Source organism: Ambystoma mexicanum, chromosome 4p (genome assembly GCF_040938575.1).
Source record: "Ambystoma mexicanum isolate Mex_15411 chromosome 4p, UKY_AmexF1_1, whole genome shotgun sequence".
Classification (NCBI taxonomy): domain Eukaryota; kingdom Metazoa; phylum Chordata; class Amphibia; order Caudata; family Ambystomatidae; genus Ambystoma; species Ambystoma mexicanum.
In genome coordinates this window covers 1,025,213,031-1,025,233,572 of record NC_090927.1, presented here as the reverse complement: position 1 = coordinate 1,025,233,572, position 20,542 = coordinate 1,025,213,031, and positions in this window count along the sequence as shown.

The window sequence follows — 20,542 nt, the reverse complement described above, 5'->3', positions numbered from 1 at the left end:
AGCTGAGGTTTCCCCCCTAGTGTGAATTTGCCATTATGGAGACCAATGCAATCAGTGTCCTATGTGTTTTTGCTCTCCAATGCCCAATTTACTTCAGGTGACCCATTCCTAGAGATCATGCCTTAACCTCATAGCATGCATACTTGTTTCTAGGGACACCACCAGGACTCTGTTCTCACTTGAAGACTTACCCTGAACTTTACTTGGGAAACTTTCTCACCCAATGTCTACTTGCTAACCACAGCTGCATGCTTTGTATGTCTTTCATGCCTCTGCGTGTTGCCCCACTATCATCCAGGACGAGCCGCTGCCCGCTGCCCTCTACCAGGGATACAAGACCATGAAAGGGGGCCTCAAGATATATCTTCCTAAGTACCTTCGTGAAGGGAACCACTACCTAGACATCGCCATGGACAGGCACATTGGATGGATGTTCTGCAAACCGGGCCCTCTAGTAACCTCCTTGCACTAAGATTTTACATCTCTATACTTAAACACCCTATATGCATACCAACTATGACAATCACAACAAACATCAAACCACAGAATGATACACCTCTACAATCAACTTACATCTCAAAGTCCCAGCCAATGCATCCTAACAGCATGGGCCTGCAAGGCTCCTCTCTAGACACACATGCATTGATGCTCTCGCTACATGACACCTAGAAAAAGACCTACATGCAGAGCTCAGGGTACTTCTGGTCTACATGCATCAACACAACAGGTAAGTTATCTTGCATTTTGCCTCTCTTCTCACTTACCAAACCAACCTTTTTCTCTTTAATATCTGCCAGATCGGCTGGAGACCATGAACATGTGGTGCTTGATATAAATATCAATAACAGAACAAAGAGTACAGGTAAACACAGTTCACTCTGAGGAAATAGGGTAACCAGTTTAATAAAACATACATATGTATTTCATGGTATGGTGGTTAAGAAACAGCAAGTAAATACCTCTTTCATGGGATCAGCTTTTGCTATTGCTGTGGTCATGTGCTGAACATGTTGAAGTTCACTTGTTTCAGATCTGCAGTGTGTCATCTTTTAGGACTGCTGTGGTGGTGTCCAGTATGAGTAGCACTCATTTCAGCAGAACACTGGTGGGGCCCTATCCTTTGTGAGATGAGCATGTGCAAATCCTAGAATGAAGGTTCCCTTTCAGTATTAGAGTGTTGGCATCCTGTGAAGCAGACTAATTTCAGCTGTGCAGTGCATTACCTTTTAATATTTCAGTGGTAGTGTTCTGCCGGAGGTGTACTTGTCGCACTCTGTGAGTGCATGTCACATTTCAGGTTAGAGGTTTTGGTATGATGTTGGATGTAAAATACACTTGTTTCAGTGTTGCATTCATAGTCTAATTTCAGGATGGTAGTAGTGGCATCTTATTCTGTGCAAGGTGAACTCTTGTCAGTCCTGCAGAAAGGATCTTTGTTTCAGTGTTTCAGTGGCAATGGTCCGTCTGGTGTTCACTTTTTTTACTACTGCAGTGAGGGTCAGCTTTCAGTATTGCATCCGTTGGGTCTTTTCTGTCATGATGTGCACATATTTGGGCCCTGAAGGAAGAGTCAGATATCACTAATATATTGGAGTGGATGTGCATGGGCTGTGTGTATTCATTGTGAGGGGGTAGATGTTTTAATTTAATCTACTATGTGGGTCACCTTTCAACATCAGAAATAGTCAATAGTCAAGCTACTTTGCTGCTCTTTAAAAGTGCAAGTAACCAGTCTAGCAGTTAAAAAATAGCAGTTAACAGAACGCAAACCCCACTCATTGAGCCAGGAGTAAACTTTAAAGCCATCAGCACACGTCCGTGAGTCAAGCATTACTGACAAGTGAATGTCCAAAATATGTTTGTTTTTTTCATCAAAAAAGGTGATTGGATGGATCATTGCATATTTTAATGTTGAAATAGCATACTTAAGCGTACCTAAGTGCAGAAAGAGCAGAAAAAGCAGCAAACGTGTTACCCCTACTCCTCCCTGAGGAATTTTACAGAAATTGGCCAACATTTCATCCTCACCGACCATATTTTTTTTTCTGACAGAATCAACAGGTGAGGACATCAGTTTGGATGAGGGTGATATCAGCCAAGGTGAATTTCACAATAGTGGCCAAACCACCTGCATATTCCCCTTTCTGTTTTGTGGTGGCAATACATTGGCAATAAATAACAAATCCAAGGACAGCAACCCATGTTTTCTGCAAATTAATGATGTCATATGTGAGAAGCAGGCATGACATGGTTTATCTAATTCCCCCAGTGCCCCCACACTATTCCACAATAGTAAATAAATAATATCTGGAGGGTAAGTGCCTACAGACTCAATATCGAAGGGAGACAAGAATGGGTCTTCCGATACATCTTCGAACAAAGACAAGTTAATTTGCTTTAATTAACCCAGACAAGGGGTACAACGTTGTTTCATCAACAGTCGTTTTTTCGGCAGGTGTTTTTACAAAAACACTTTACCAAAAAAACAAATTGAAATTTTGTGGGGGGGGGGGACGAAAAGGGCAGAAATGGGATTGGGGGGTCAGGAACAGTTAAAAATAGGGGGGAAGTGGGGATCTAGGGGGAACGCCCAAAAATAATAATTTAAATTTCGATTACTTTTTTCAACAAAATGCTTTCGTAAAAACACCCGTTGTAAAAATGACTGTTGATGATATGGCATAGAAGCAGAGTAGGGGCACTTGAGGCAGTCGTTGTTCCATCCAATTTTTCAATTAATTAAAGGGCTTCAAAACGAATATGGGACAACAAAATTCCTCCTTGGAGATGTTATTTTATTCTTATTTTCATCCCTCCCCTTGGTCCCTTAAATGATGCAAGAAAGGTTATTGGGTTGATCACTAGAGTCTGCTGAATTTCCTTGGGAAGTAGATGCGAGTACAGAACTTAATATTTTGGAATAACCACACCCTCACTGCATCACAAAACCATCAGGCAAGTTAGTGTTTGGATAAAAGAAAGGAAGATCACCAATCTTAGTTTTCCTCACAGGGGTGCTAAAAGCCTGGCTAGAAAGGACAGGGGATGTGAGTCTACAAGATCACCACAATGCAGTCACATAACATGCTTTTGTTCGTAAGCCTACCCAGGTTAGATGTCTTGCCATGAGTATTTTCTGTCAATTAATTGAAGGTCACCTTATATTAATATTGAGCCAGTGGGTAACCTTATTTCTAAGTAATATAGTTGCTGCTACCGGTAAATCAACATTAAAAGTCTCTCATCTACAAGTTTTGCTTTAAGATTCAGCTCAGGCATGCTTTCTGTTAGAAGGGGTAGAGGGTAAACTTCTGATTATACAGTATTACCCCTTTCGTTGGCTGTTTGGTCTTCGTGGCTATCAACCTTGTTGTCTGAAGGTTTGTCGCATTTAAGCGTAACTTTACTTTTCAAGTTTCATTTTAAATCATCAATAATAGATAGAGAGCCAAATACTGCCTGTTTACAGTTGTGTTAGAAAATCTCACATGGCAGTAACTGTCATTAAGTGCCATGGTCTCAATCCTAGAAGCTATCCCAGTGCAAGCTCTGTCAGCCTGCTCAAAATACTCACAAATCATTCTGCCACAAGAATAATTTGGAGGCCCAAGGTGGTCTGCTATTTTAATCACAAGCTATTGTAAGCTGTCACTCGAGTGGGGGTTTAGAGACCTGCTGTGAAATTCCTGTAATTGCTCATCTTTCACCAGCTGAAATGTTATGGGGAAATAAATACAACAAAGGGGGTCCGCATATTCACCAAGATTGTCACTTTCTTGAGAAGTGACAGCTTACAATAGCTCTGGGGAACACCACCTGTAGTGAGAGAGGTAGTGGAGAGAAAAGATATGAAACATATTTTCCAGGAAAGTGAAACTTTTGTATTCACCCATGTCACACACAACCTATTAATTATTGTTGCACCTAATTTTAATTGTAATAATTATGCAATGACACTTAAGTAAAAGTAGGGGTTTATGTAAAAAGAATATATTTTTGGGGATGTACTTTTAATGGATTGTTTGATGAAAATGTGCCTCTTCATTTCTTTGTATCTATTTAAATGTATTACATTTGTGAAAAGTGTGTTACACATTGAAACACACAATTAACACATTTAAAACATTATTTCAAAAATAATTGCTCACATTTTGGATTTCCGTCATAGTGCTGAGCCCATCCTACTACTCATTTAAAGCCATTTTTCCCCGATTAAAGCTTAAGCAAACAGTGCTGACTGACTTAGGTCCCACCTCAGGATGCCTGGTTACTGGATCAGTCTGGGTCTGAGCCCAGTCCCGTAGTAATAAGTGGGTAAGAGGACTCAGGAATGAAACCTGTTAAGATGCCCTCGCTGTCACTATCCTATCCTTTTGTTGCAGAAGGTTCATTAACCAGGTTGAACCTCATAGATCTTGGGTAATATTTCAAGTCTTTCTCACCCCTGAGGATTTTCCCATCTAGTTTGCCTATAACTTCCTTTAGGTAAAAATCAAGGGAATGCGTAGACCCTTCTTAAATTGACGCCATTGGTTTTCCTAGATGTTTTGCCTGCAGGAGAATGCTGTGTTAAATTAGATGTCCTCGTTCCTATAGTAAATGAATAAATATACAACCCTGTAAACAATTGATGCGCTCTGAAACACTTGTGTACTGTACGAGCGTGATACAAATAAAATATCATATAATATCATACGTTAGTATTAAAAATGTGTACAAGAGTAAAACCGGCCAATATAATTCAATATACATTCAATAAAATAACGAAAATGATGAAAGATAAAAAGTAGAGATACATTCTTAAGTGACTAGAAAATAGTTCATTGGTATACAGTCGCAACAATGCAAGTTCACAGGCCCCACTGAGACATAGTAGCGAGGTCAGTGGTGTAATTAATCAAAAAGTCAGGTTAAACTAATTACTTGCAAGAGACAAGGCTCATAATTATCTGTTTTGTTCAGTTCAATCCAGAGCATACGAGCTTTCGAACCTGCATCCAGCTGGCAGAGTGTGAGGCTAGCCACTAAACTTTAATTACTTGGGTTACTTCAACCTCAACCTGCAATAGCTTCCAAGAATAATTCTAGAATACTGAACATAACAGTGCCACTGTTCCAGTCAGCCTGCTATGGTAACAGCTTTGGCAGCGGGGATTGTTTCAGTAATGGCTAGGGATGGCTTCTAATTAACAATAAGACGCATGAGCCAAGAACAAGATTTACTGGCAATAAATACCCATTATCACCACACATAGCTTAAAGAACAATCTTTACCATCAATGGAGCATGTTACCATCTGGACTCTCTTTTCTGTACTTATCGGTATTCTGCCTGGTAGATTCAAAGTCAGAGCCTGCAGTCACCACCCAGGGGTTAGCAGTCAAGTCCATGTGGAAGGGGCAAGATGAGCAATGCGTACCGCAATGGGTCCATCTGAAGGCAAAGGTTAAAACTGCAGACGAAGATGAAGAGAGTGACTCTCAGGAAATGCACCTCCACTCCACTAGCTAGACATCAGTTATTTGCACTTAAGGGAGCAGATATGCAGCAAGTAAATAGGGAAAGGATAGGCAGGCAACAACCTGCCCAACTAGCCATTACGCACTGATGGAGAGTTTGTGCTGAAATAGGTTTAATTGCTTATGGAGCCCCGCCCTTACAGGGAACAAATTGCCCTGCTAGCCACTCCACACTGGTGACATCATCAGTGATGTAATCAGCAGAGTTCTTAGGTAACTGCAAAATGGATGCCTCAGAGTTAAGGTGGCATAGCTTCCAACACCTGCCAAATTTCATGGGTTTTGTGGCATTATATTGGCACCTTAACGTCACTCAAAATAAAGATATTTCACAGAATTTCAAGGGTTTTGTTGCATTGAACATTTGCAGCACATTAACTGTCCCTTAACGTACGTTTTTTACACTGAATTGCCAGGGTTTTGTTATGCAATACGCCCACTATGTGTAATCCTACTTTTCTTCTGTTAAGATAATTTATGTCATAGTGTTTGTTATCAATATGTGTTCTTCAGCTATGTAGCATGGGTTACTAGGATAAAGAAGTGGAGGCTGGGTAATCCCAAAGATAACTTTTGGGTTGCTGGGAAAAGCAAAATAAGTGGGTAGGGTAAAGCAAAGGGGTACTATTGGGCTACTGGGATGAAGAAGGGTGAGGTGAAGGTAATTGAGTATTGGGATGAGGAACAGGGAGATGGCAGTAATGCAATGGATTAATCAGAGGGTAGTGAGAATCAGAAGAATGCAAAGGGGTTAATGAAGTAGCAAGATAAGGAAAAGAGAGGTAGGGTAATCGGCCACTGGGATGAGGAAGATGGTGTTGACGGAAATACAATGGATTTCTAATTAGGAACTTGGATGAGGAAGAAGGAGACTGGGTAATGCAACAGATTACTAACGGGTACAGAGATGAGGAATAGGGAGGCAGGTAATGCAGTACAAGGAAGCAGAAATGCAACAGATTACTAATGGGGTACTACAATGAGGAAAAGGGGCGTGGGAGTAATGTAACAAATTACTATTGGGGTAGTGGGATGAGGAAGAGGGAGTTGGGGCTGATGATGTACTGGAATAAGGAAGTGAGAGGTGGGGGAATGGAGTACTGAGACAAGGACAAGGGAGGTGCAGGTAATGTAACAGATTACTAAGGAGTACTGGGACAATGCAGGGGGGTTCTGGAATGAGGAAGGGCGAGATATGGGTAATGCGATGGATTACTGTTAGGGTACTGGGACGAAGAGGAAGGATGTGGTGGTTGTAATAAAATATTAATGGAATATTGGGATGAGGATGAGAGAGGTAAGGCTAATGGAGTACTGAAAAGAGGAAGCGGGAGGTGGTGATAATGTAATGGATTATTAGTAGAGTACTTGGACGAGAAGAGGGATGTGGGGTAATGCAATTGATTACTATTGGTGTACTGGAATGAAGAAGAGGGTGGTGGTGGTAATGCAATAGATTACTAATGTAGTACTGAGTCAAGGAATAGGGATGTGGTTCAATGCATGGATTATGAATGGGGTACTGGGATGAGGAAGAAGGAGGATGGGTTAATGGAGCACTGGAACAGGGAGAAGGGGGGCTGGAATAATGTAATGCATTTGAAATGGTAGGGGGTCAAGGAAGAGGCAAGTGGCGGGAATTTAATGGATTAATAATGGGGTACTTGGACGAAAAAGGCAGAAGGCAGGAGTAATGCAATGGATTATAGTATCACCAGGAAGCGATATACCTCCCACCACGTCCACTCATTCTCTGCACTCATCTCACATTCATGAATGCAGAGAATAAGTGGACTGTGGTGAGAGACATACGTCAGAGAGCAACATTTCAACATATAAACATATATGCTTTATGTCTCAGGAGGATAGCTGAGGGGCAACGTACTCACCTTGGAAATAAAACAATGCAGAACAATACAGGATCGATCCCCTGATCTGCGCTGAGAACCTTCTGGGTATTAAGCACATTATAAATAAAAAAATACCAGCTGGAAATGCTCAACGAAGCGTACGAGGTGGGACGGCTGCCGGAGTCACTCAGGGAGGCGATTATAATACCGCTCCCCAAGCCAAATAAACCGGGACACGGTTGTGGCTCCTACAGGCCCCTGTCGATGCTGAACCAGGACAGCAAGATCCTGACAGCTGTCCTGGCCACTAGAATGCGCAGAGTGATCAGCAAGTTGATCCACCCTGACCAGACGGGCTATGTCCCAAACAGGAACATTACTCACAACCACAGACGCCTCCACAGGGTGGTCGAATGGGGATGTAGTGATGACGGCGAAATGGCGATAGTGGCATTGGACGCGGTTAAAGCGTTCGACTCTGTTCGGTGGCCCTGGCTGCTGGCGGCTCTGAGATGGTACGGGATGGGACCAGGTTACGTTAGGTGGGCCGAGATGCTATACAGTGCACCACTGGCCAGGGTCCGCACGGGTGCAGTGGTGTCGGAGAGATGGCAGTTGGGCAGAGGCACTAGGCAGGGGTGTCCCTGGTCCCCAATGTTGTACATCCTGGCCCTAGAACCCTTGGCAATTTACCTCCGGCAGCAATATGACCCGGTCGGCATCGATGTAGGAGGAGAGTGTCACCTTATATCCCTGTATGCAGATGATATGCTGCTATACCTTAGATATCCAGAAGAAAATTTGCAGTATGTCTTAGAGGTGATGGGGAGGTATGCCTGGTTGTCCGGTATAGCAGTAAACCCCCAGAAATCCACTCTATTTCCGCTGGGAGGCTATGTGGGGACTCTGGTGGAGAGGTTGCCAGTGTTGCAGATCCCGTGGGCGACGAGCTCCTTCCCATACTTGGGAATTGACGTGTATCACACGACTGAGGAAGAACACAAGCACAACACTGAACTTGCTGTGGGGAAGATCGAGAAATGCATGAGGTTCTGGGAAAGATTGCCATTAGCGATGATGGGCCGGGGAGCTATGCTTAAAATGGTGGTACTACCCAGGCTTTTGCATTATTTTAACAACATCCCTTACATGATTCCTAAGAAGTTTTTTGTGAGGCTACATAGTGTTTGCAGGGAATTCCTGTGGCACGGCACGCGTAACAGAGTCGCACTGTGGAAGCTGCAGAACTTCTACGAGAAGGGCGGAATTAAACTGCCGAACTTTGAGGCATATTATGTGGCAGCGCAGCTGCAATATGTGTCCAGGTGGCTCTCTGACGACGAGACCCCTGAACACAGGCTGTTTGGGAGGGATTGTTCCCCTTTTTATCTGCGAGAGGTGATCTGGGTGACAAATGCATGCATGAGGGAGCGGCCTAGAATGCTAGCTTTGGGACGGAACATGTGGAGACGGGCCTGCCGGATGATGGGTAACCCTTTGCCGTGTGTGCCGCAGTTACCATTGGTCGCACTGGCGAAGGGAGACGGGCAGCTCAGAGCAATCATCCGGACATACTGGGAGTCAGTGGGGTTGGTCACCATGGAGATATTTGGCAGGATGGGACCATCGTGGAGTTCAAAGAACTAGAGGCAGGGTCGGGATTGCACAGGGGTCAATATGTGACATATCACAGGATAGTGCAGGAGATCCGGAGTAGGTGGCCTGAAACTGCCTTGGCCGATGAACCGGACGCCACGGTGGAGATACTATACGACACATTGGAGGGCGGGCATGAGGTCTCTAGGTTGTATGAGATGTTGATGACAAAGGTTGGGAGTGATTTAGTGCACTTGAGACTGGAATGGGAAACGGAGATGGGGGCCCCGATGGCAGATGGGTTGTGGGAGCGTGCCTTGGGGTATCATAAAAAAGTATCGAGGAATGCCAGGTTTAAGCAAATACAGCTTTATATAACGCACAGGGCATACATGACCCCCTTGAGAATATCCAAATTTCGGGACGTTGGACGCCAGGCGTGCCCCAAGTGTGACGAGGAGAATGCAGACATGATACACATGTTCTGGGCGTGCCCAGTGATTGCAGGTTACTGGGGTGAAGTGGCGCAGAAACTGGCAGGGAAGGGTAACACGCTCAAAGTGGATTCAGCCTGGGCCTGCTTATTGGGGGGATATCCCAGAGCGCGTAAACTCAGACATGTTGAGAAATTGAAAGATCTGGCTTATGTGCTTGCTAAACGTAGGATTGCAATGGGATGGAAGGAGTGTCATAAGCCACGGGTGGAGGTCTGGTGGAGGGATCTCCAAAAATGGGCGGAGGCCGAGACGGCGGTGTGGCGGGATAGCAGTATTGCAGGGGAGGAGGAGGAAATGTGCTCCCTCGCGGCATGGAAATTGATGATAGCCGAACTGTTTGGAACGGGGGCGGCTCCAATTGAATCTGAGAGCGATGACGCCCCTCCGTCCACAGCGGATACCGATGGCGGACACCATACAGGCTCATAGGGGGGAGGGATGGGGATTGCAGTGCTTTTGTTGTTAAATGTGTTTATTTATGTTCTGTTGTTTTGTTGTTTGGTTTATATATAAAAATAAAAATATATTTAAAAAAAAAATAAATAAAAAAATACCAAGTTGCCTAACATATATATATATATCTGTAGTTAAGTTGGGTATTCAGATTCATAGGATACCCGAAAAATGTATTGTTTATAAGGTTTGGCTCAAATGATGGATTTGACAGAAATTTCTAAAGCAAAAGGTTGTTCATGCAAATTTGGGAAAGATCCGGTAAAAAATAAAGAAATGTAAGGAATCAAGAGTAAGACTCAGACACAGTGGCATTTTAAGTGTTGGTTACAGACTTTTATTTATCACAAAAGAAAAAGGGGTTTGGATAAATCCCATCTATCCCTCACTCTAAGAGGGGTTTCCTTGCCTCAAAAAACGAAGGAATGTTTGTCTAAGGATGTTTAAACCAAAAAGCATCCTCCATCCTGCGTCCAAAATCCTAAACTGACCCTTACACGCTAAACTCAATACAATGTGCAAATTGGGAATTTCTGTAAGCTATACACCTGCAGCTTTTTTAAAAAAAAGTTCCAAACATAAAGTTATATGGTGCAGAAACGAAACCCAACAAAGTTCCACCAGAAAAGGGATCTTCCCTTCCCGTATGTTTCTTCTGGTCTTCCACTGTCTACTCAGTATGTCCAAGAAAAGTCAATAATGTTCCATACTTTCCAAGGGGGGGCTCTTCCCCTGACTTTCTCCTTTTATACAATATTTTACTTCACAGTTTCAAAGGGGATGCCTCCTTCCTTAAGTTGCTCTTTCCATACAATATTTTACTTCACAGTTTCAAGAGGGACGACTCCTCCCTTGAGTTTCTCCTCCTATACAATATTTTACTTCACAGTATTAAGAGAGACAACTCTTTCCCCTTGCTCCTTCAGTGTTCACAAGTTGATACTTCCACAACTTAAATGGGAGTGGCCAGCTCTTCCCCTGGGTTTCCTTCAATCACACAGTTGTTTTGAATATTCAATCTTGCGTCCTCTGGACATCAGTTATCCTTCACAGGGGTATGGTTATTCCCTTTTTAATTGATTGTCACTGTTCTACAATTTCAAGGAGGGGTTTTACCCCTGAGCTTTCTCAATCTCTTCTTACCCTTGGTTTACTCTCCTGCCAGGGCATCACAACTGTATTACTTTGGTGCAGGTCCAAGACTCACAGACTCACCATTCAAACAAAAAACTTGCGCACAAAGCAATGACTCACTTTCAAAAGAAAGGTCTGGGGTTATTGCGTCCAGTAGTTTTTAAAATATTTGCCAGAGAAGAAAGTGTGCCCTTCTCCTAAAATTGTAGCTATATCTTCCATGATGCTTTGCAGCAGGGTTGCTTTTCATAAATGAAAAGCGCAACTTTTTTTTTGGTCGATGCGTGAAATGTTCTTGATATTTTTTAAATGTTGGCAAATATCCTAAAGGGAAAAGTGGAAAAATGCCTTTTGGAAGCGGAAAAGGGATGAAATGGCATCAGGCTAGAGGTGGGTATGGGGAAATATGGCGCCATGTGAAATTGGTTAGATGTGGGGGGCTTGGGGACCAATTTCAGAGCTCAAACGTTTTGGGGCCATTTTTTCATATTTGGGGATATAATTGCGGTTTATTTTTCAAAAATTCTGCGCTATTTGTAGTCTATTGCTATAAAAAAGAGTTACAACATTTGATTAATACAAAGTGAGGTGTGATGTAACTTATTGGGGCAACATGTCAAGGGGTGCAATATAGGCCTGGCCAGTGAGCAAAAAGTAGGCAGTGGCAACCTAGTGGATCAAAGAATGAAATGAAATCAAAGAATTAAATGTTACCTTGATTTACACCGTGCACCGCTACCATTTGCATGATCTCCAGGTGCTCATATGGCTCTGTAAGAAAGTGGGTCGGGGTAAGTTAGTGAGGGAAAAGGGATAGAATAGAAGTTGTGCTCGTCTGTTGGTGCTTGCAGAACCAAGGGAAAGTGGAATCTGTGCGTGTTCACTTCTAAAATTCTGAGTGTGCTTTGATTCTGTGCACAGGGGTTGTTTTGTCCAGAGAGGCAATGTCCAGTGTCTGCGTTGTTTGCAGCAGTTTGTTCTTGTGGTGGATGTGTGCTTTTGTGTTTGTGTGTAATATATTTAGCCCATGTTGGTTTGTATAGTGTGTTGGAGGCATGGGGAAGATGAGTGAGGAGCAGGGGAGGTTAGTAGACGTAAAGCAATGTCAAAGTTCCTACGCAGCAGGATTCAACCTATTTGCGAATTTCAGAACCCAGCAAGGCAATGGTAAAACTTCACAGAGCAGCTATATTCGACCCAATGCGAACTCCAGACCGTAGCAAGACTCAAGGCAATGGCAAAACTTCACAGGGCAGCTAGGTTCAATCCAATAGTGAATTCCAAAGAGTTGAAAGACTCAAGATAGTGACATAACTTGACAGTGCAACTAGATTTAACTCAAAGGCAAACCTCACAGAGCGGCAAGATGAAAAGCAATGGGAAACTTCAGAGAGCAGCAAGATCTAGACCAATGGCAAACTTCAGAGTGCAGCGAGATTTAGGGCAGTGGCTAAAACTTTACAGGGCATCTAGATTCGACCCACTGGCAAACCTCAAAGCGCAGCAGGACTTAAGGCAGTGGCAAAACTTCACAAGGCAGCTAGATTCGACCCAATGGCAAACTTCTGAGCATAGCAAGATGAAAAGCAATGGTAAACCTCTGAGTGCAGCAAGATCTAGACCAATGGCAAACCTCAGAGTACAGTAAGACTGACGGCAGTGCCACAAACTTCACAGGGCAACTAGATTCGACCCAATGGCAAACTTTAGAGTGTAGCTAGATGTAAAGCAATGGCAAACTTCAAAATGTGGCAAGATCCAAGGCATTTCAGAGCGCAGCAAGACTTAAGGTAGTGGCAAAACGTCACAGGGCAGCTAAATTCGACTCAATGGCAAACTTTGGAGAACAGCAAGGTCTAAAGCAAAAGCAAACTTTGAAGCTCAGGAAGGACTAAAGCAATGGCAAACTTCAGAGCACAGGAAGACCCAAGGCAGTGGCAAAACCTCACAGGGCAGCTAGATTGAACCCAATGAAAAACTTCAGATTGTAGTCAGTCAGTCAGACATGTTTATTCGAATTTAAAAAAAAATCATCAAACGATCAATTAATACACAAGTACATACAACCCACAAAAAATTCACAATTCCTAAAAACTAGTGCTTGGGGTTAAAATGAGACATACAGATAAATTGAACAATAGCAAGTTCACATTCATTACATCGTGGGATCCAATTCGAGCAGGGCACAATAAAAGTCAGTATGCGAGGTATATCCATTGTAAACATGGTTCATAGTTTGCATTCGTCCTCCTGGAGCCTGAGCAAATTTTTCCTAAAGTGCAATGCTCTTTTCAGGAATGTAAGCAATGCCCATGCTGTAAAAACGCAGTCAGCACTAATTAAATAAATAAGTGCAGCTTTATAATGGCGCACCTTGGTTTTCCTTAGGGCGGGTAGCAAAGTTGCCCTTCGGATGCCTGCGTAACCCAGGCAAAAGGTCATAAAATGAGCCAGATCTTCCAGCTGATCTCCGCAAACCGGACAGCCGGCACCGTCTTTGGTTCCCTTCCACCTAGCTGAAGTTGCTTGAAGGAGAAGGGAGTCAAAACTTGCCCTTGTGATAAGCCACCTATCCTTTTATAAGGGCTCCATATTAAATAGGGTTGGATACCCGAGGGCCTACTAATCATAGTGTGATATTCATCACATTTGTTGCCGTGTTCCCGAAGTGTTCTTTTCCTTACTATGGCCTATCGGACCACAGTTTTATAACTAGATGCCTCACTCTTAATTATGAGTGAGACTGGTGGAAAAAGATCACTAAGGTTGGCCTCCCTGAGAGCATTGGATATATATGCAAGCAAAGGAATTTTTTGCCAGCCCACTTTGCCCACCATGGTTCGAATAATAAAGTGGCACATGGATGCAAATTCATTGGCCCACAATCGGATCCAAAATAAGATTGGAGCCAACGCCCAGAGATCCTCCCAGAACTCCATCCCCAGTTCTCTATGAATCGAGATGCACGCTGCAGAGTTCGGGAGCTCCAATAGCTGTCTGAAAAATGTATTTTCCTTTACTTGGATGTCCCCAACCTTTGTGAAGCCCCATATGGGGGTACATACAGGTTGATGGCCAATGTTTGGGCACCATATATCTAAGTAATTACTTCTAAGGGTTGGCCCTTACATCTTACCATAAAACGAAAAATACCCCCAGTTTGTTGGCTCATTTTGGCTGATTGTTTGTCCACATGGCTTCTACCGTTCAGGGCTTCAGAAAAGCTGATGCCCAGGTAGTCAAAGGCCTTGACTCGTGGTATGATTTCTCCGTCACATAACATCGGTTTCATCGCCAATGACCGTTTTCTGCCCGAACAAGCCATCACTGCCAACTTCTTGGAGTTAATTTTTAGACCTAGATTACACATGAAGGTTGTATATGCGTCAATCAAGGCCTGTAACGCTCTGGGAGTTCTTGCTAGCAGGACGGTGTCGTCCGCATATGCTAAAACTGGGAAACCCCGGCCCCCCAACACCAGGAAGTCAGCCAAAATAATGATGAGTTTGGGTGATAGACCATTAATATAGAGGCAGAAACTCAGTGAGATGATAGTAATAAAGTAAGGGCAAGATTTCAGAAGCACAGCAACATATTGCGAGAACATGTACAGTGGACACTGCCGACTTGTGTGGCCAGTTGCAATGGCCCAGTAGTGTTTTAAAATATACAGTGGACACAGTCAAAGACTATGCTCACTGGTCAGGGTCGAAGGCCCTGGCTGGTGGGTCGGAGAGACCTATACAGTGGCCAAGGCCAAAAGGCCAAAAGAAACTTATTGGGGGAACATGTACAGTGCACACTGCCGAAGGACATGGCTAGTGGCCTGTAAAAAAACGATGATATAAAAAAAACCTTGAAATTCACTGAAATATCCTTGGTTAAGGTGCAGTTAAGTTTATACGCAACAAACCCCGTGAAATTCAGCGAATATGAGAAGTCTTGACCAGCTCAACCCGGGGCTGATTTACTGAGCTAATAAAACAGTGTGAATTACACTTACACCAAAAGAAATTAAGTTGTACTTCTACTATTTATTTGTTTTGTAAATTTAGTCTTACTTAAGCTACTTATTTAGCTTAGTAAATCATCCATATATATATATAAATATATATATATATGCCGCCCTATATTTAAGGTGAGCCCGACTCCCATAGGAACCTCTTAGAATTCTATTGTGAAAAACGTTTGATTCGAGTAACAGATTTGACCGAAAGTACAAAAGTGATTAGGGACTCACAGCCCCCTCACCTCCCCAGACTGCAATGTTTTGTAAAGATACGTTGAAGAATAAGAAACTTATTAATAAGACAAAAAGAAACGTTTTTCCGAGTTGCGGACTGCTTCCCATTCATTTTCCCATGGACAAACAAGGTACATTTTTGTCAAAGCGCACAGCCCAAACTGCTGGGTGGATTTGCTCCAGGTCCCAAACAACTTGGGCATGAAGCGTTAACTTGGGATCCATGCTTGGTTTGTGGTTATTCCGTGAAGAAGTGTTTTAAATATTTGACGGAGAAGTGGGTGCCTCCTTCTCAATAATAGATAGCTATATCTTGGGGATTTACCCAAAACTGGGTGTTTTTAGAAATGAAACAGCAGCCATCTTGTTTTTCTCTCAATGTGAGAAATATTGGAGGTTATAGTCGAGGAGATGGGAAAATGAAACACAGGAAAAATGCCATTTGCAGGTCGAATAAAACATGCAAATGAAATCAGGCTATAGGTGGATGAGCGGCTAGAGTGCACCAAGTAACATTTGGAAGTTGGAGGGGGTCTAGTCACTGAGTTTGCAACACAAAGCTTTCTGTACCCTCAATAGCCGACATCTGAAAGCAAACTGCGTCACAGAAACAGCGTGTCTTGTGCGGGGAAATGGAGAGGGCAAGGGAGGTGAGGAGGCCATCTAGGGAGTGGGGGAGCTGGCACAGATGAGGGGGGGTCACTCGGTGAGGACCTGAAACCATTTTTTTCCAGCCTTACCCCAATATTGACAGCTATATTTGAGGCTATAAAAGTATATTAATAACTGAGGGTATGTGTATCTGGGTAACCGTAGTTACATTTTTTTTAAAGATAGTTTTACAGCTATAGTGACTTTGGGGGTGAAAAATCACCATAGCCAGTGAATGATTGCCATCCAGGTCTGCCATCCATGCAGTAACCAGGACAAACACTGCTTACCTTCAAAGTGAGGAAGGGGCCAGCCTCCTCAGGCCATGTCGCTCAATAAATGAGCCAAAGTGACAAGACCACATAGAGAAATGGGCTGGCCCTTTCCTTGCTTTAAAACTAATCAGAGTCATTCCCACTTTCAAGCTAATTAGGGTCTGTACTGGTTACTGCATGGATGAATGACAGAATGGGCATCTAAATTATTATTTTTTTAAACCATGCTGCTATCAGTCCTTGAAAGTTTTGCACTCAGAGACATTTTTTTGTCTTTTGCTGAATTACATTCTGGTTTGTGTAGTATGCCAGTCAAGTGGGGGGTGATAAAGGCACAATTGCACACTTTTGCCTAACATAACTCAGCCCCTGTTCTCACCTGTTTGCCCTTGGTCGTCTTCTTCTTTGGAGGTCTTTCAGCGTTCCAGGATGTCCAGGATTTATACAGGTAAGGGTGGTGATCTTCCGTATCCAGTGTGGGAGCGTAGGCAGTCTCAGAAGGAGACAGGAGTTCAGGATTCCAGTAAGGTAAGAATCAGGAAGTCTATGTCCGGTCTGATGCGCGGAACTAGGAAGGGAACAGCACAGCTCGCAGTGGACAGGGGGATTGCAGCGAGCATGGAAGAACGGGTTGGTTTCCAGAAAGGATGGAATGAGCGGCCACAGGCAGAGGCGAAGTCCGCACTAGCACTTCAGGAAGGAAGAGGAAGGGAAAGAATATCGGATGGTTGGTTCTCAGAGAAAGAAGGAAACAGCAAGCACACTAGTCGTGAACTCGAAAGGGAGGGTTGATACGCGCAGCGCCGCGGGGACGTGCTCGTTTTCCAGGAAGCCAGAGTTCCTGCGTAAACGATGAACCGCTACGTGTCTGAGCCGGTGGCCATGTTGGGAGGATTGCGGCTCCAATGTTGCGGTGCACCATGGACCAGGAAGTCCAAAAGGGGCGTAAACGGCGAATCATGACAAACATAGTTCAATAAGGATTTATATATTTCAGTGACACTATGGAATGTGATTACCGTAATAACAATGTTGGCCATGGACTTGGCCATGACAAAGGCTGGGTGTTCAAAAATACCAATGTGCATGGTTAAAAGCCATGTCTAGTAGCCCATCACTGTTTTAAAATATACAGTGGGCAACGTTGAACGCTGTAGTCAGTGGCTATGGCTAAAGACCATAGCTAGTGCCCATTAATATGTTAGAATATACAGTCCGCACAACCAAAGGAAGTGGCCACTGTCTAATATTGTGGTGAAAAACATGGATAGTGGGCTGGTTAATGTATATATATACCGTGGTCACATCCAAAGGCCATCGATTATTGCATTTTATTATTTTAAACATGGCCGAAAGATGTACAAACTGCACAAAGTCAAAGGTCATGGCTAGTGGCCATTTATATGTTAAAATATATAGTGAGCACAGCCAAGGATTGTGGCCACTGGCCAGTATTGTGCTAAACTACATGGCTAGTGTCTGATCAGTGTATATAATACACAGTGTACATAGTTGAAAGCTATATCCACTGGTAAAGGCCAAAATATATGCTTGGTAGCCTGTTAGTGTTTGAAAATATTCAATGCACATGGGTCAAGGTTGTGACCACTGTCCATAACTGAAGGCCATTACTAGATGCATGCATTAAAATACATTTGGCCATGAACACTGACCATGGCTGAAGGCCATCCTTAATGCCAGTTACTGTTGTAATGTGATTAGTGATGTCAGATATCAGAATCTTGACTAATGCAGTGCATCTTGCCTAATGTTAAAGTTGTAATTAACAGCTAATAAATAATACAAGAATTACTGCACACATGTTTTAGTACACAAAATATATATAGAGCGCATCAATGCATACAAATATGAGGCACATACATGAAACCTCTAGTAATGAGGAAACAAATAACAAGTTCATCATCATATATCAAAAAACAATTGTCTGTCTGGGACCTGGTTATTGTTCCATGTTTGTGCATCATGAGCTCAGGCCACACCATAAGGAAAGTACCTTAAGAATATAGCACAAAGTGAAGAACTACATATACAGCACCATTAGAGTATGTGTATCATATTTTCAATGCAGTATGACCAGATCAAGTCCTCTGCTTAAAATTCTCACTGTCACTGAACAAAAAGAAGCTGCCGTGATGTGATGTCATCAGGGATTTCACCAATGATGCCATTCGTGATATCATCTTTAATGTCTTAGCAGTGCATGGCGGTGGCACGAGTTATAGATGTATAGCTTAGCATAAGTGGCACATTTCTTTGGCTTTCCGATTTTATCTGGCAATCACAACGTCCATTTAACATTTTCTTTCAGTGAATATGATTTCACTATAGTTAAGTTGACTATCGAGTATCATAGGAAACCCAGTAATGAATCACTAATAACTTTTTACTCATACGGATTTGGCTGAAATTATTTAGATAAAATGATGCTTATGGACCCACCAGAATGTTATATTTGGGAAAGATCCATTATGCAATAAAAAAGTTATTCAGAAAGCAAAAATGCAGTTTTGCTCTAGTCTCCCACCCCATTCATTTTCCCATAGAAGAAAAGGCCATATTTTTGCTCAAACGCACTGCCAAAAATGCTGATTGGAATTGGTCCCGGTACGAAATTACTTGGGCACAAATGATTGTCTCGATTTCCTGGGGGCATCTGGGATCACTGTGTCCAGTCGTTGTTTAAATATGGCGGAGAAAGGGGTGCCCTCTTGTCCCAAAATGATAGTGATATCTCCCATGGTGCTTTGCAGCAGAGAGGCTTTTCAGAAATGAGAAAGCTGCCATTTTGTTTTTGTTTGTTGCGAGAATTAACTGCAGTTCTACCCGCGGCTACCCGAAAATGAAAAGGCCAAAAAATGACATTTGGAGGAGGAAAGACAATCTAATGCCATCAGTCTATAGGTGGAGGGGGGGGACCATGAGGAGTTGGTGGGTGGCTAGGGACCAAGTTAAGGGCACACGCATGTTCTCGTAGCTGCAGTTATTCAGAAGAAAATGAGATCGAGAATGAAAATACGTCACACGGAACAACAATAGTTGGGAGGGGCATGGGAGAGGGCTAGGGGGCAACATGAGTTTTAGTGGAGGGGGGACATACCAAGAGGACCGGGGCAACCTAGTGAGTGACAGGGAGGGTAGGGAAACATAATTTTTCTGGTCATTTTTCCCCAATAACAGTGGTCATTGGGCAACAACAGGTAAACACAGGTATCTGTAGTGCACTCATTTTACAACCGGGAATATGGGGAACATTTTTTTTTAAAGTATAAAGGAAGAAGTATTTGGGCAGCTACAGTGGGGTGGGGGTGAAAAGTGGACAGGCAAAAGTGGAAAGTGACCAAGAACGAAGAATGTGGGCACCTAGTGGGTGTAAAAGAAACATATTGAGCGAACATATACAGTGGATACGGCCAAAGGCCATGGCCACTGGCCATAGCCAAAGGCCATGGCTAGTGGCTTGGTAGTGTTGTAAAGTATACAGTGGGCACGGTCGAAGGCCATGCTCACTGGCCTGGGCCTTTGGCCTTGGCTAGTGGACCCAAAATAGAGGGGGAACATGTGCAGTGATGAGTCAAGTTACCACCTTCTACAGCCCATGCACCTCCAATCCCTTTGGCTGGAATCCATTGAACGATGGCAAAATCACATGAGACAGTTTTAAACTCTGCCTGGGCATAAACACCTCAGTGGGGTAAAGACAGTTGGAAAGGATGCTTGGAACATTTGACTGAGAATTCTCACAGTGGGGTAATGGATCAGGGTGACCCTGAAGAGTCATGGGTGGGTAGCAACTTTGAGCTGTGCAGTGCAGGTAGCTTTTATAACAAATGAAGTGGTAGCTACTGTTTACATCATTGCTGTTTGTGCCTTTGTCCAAAATACCAACACCCCAAGAATAGAACTGAGTAAAGGATTGGGCACACTAATACAAAATCACCTTTGTGGGAGTGGTTTAGGCTTTGGGTCTTTCTGGTAATTTAACATGTGTGTTCACTCCTTTGAGATTAGACTGTGTAATACAAAGGAACAATTTGAGATGTGTGGTTTAGAGATCCAAATTTCCTGCTGTCATTGAGGTAATAGTTTAGAGTAAAAGTCATACTGTGTATTTAAAATCTAATTAATGTAAAGGTTAATAATGTAACTGTTATGCATTGCATGCCAATTTTAAAGTTGTTCTCCATGTAGCAATGCGCCTCCAGCTGAATGTTACCAAAGACACATAATAAACCCAGCAGGGAGGCCTTTTGCCTGCTGAGCACTGGGAAGCTTCTGCAAAGATGGCCAAATGGATATTGTGATG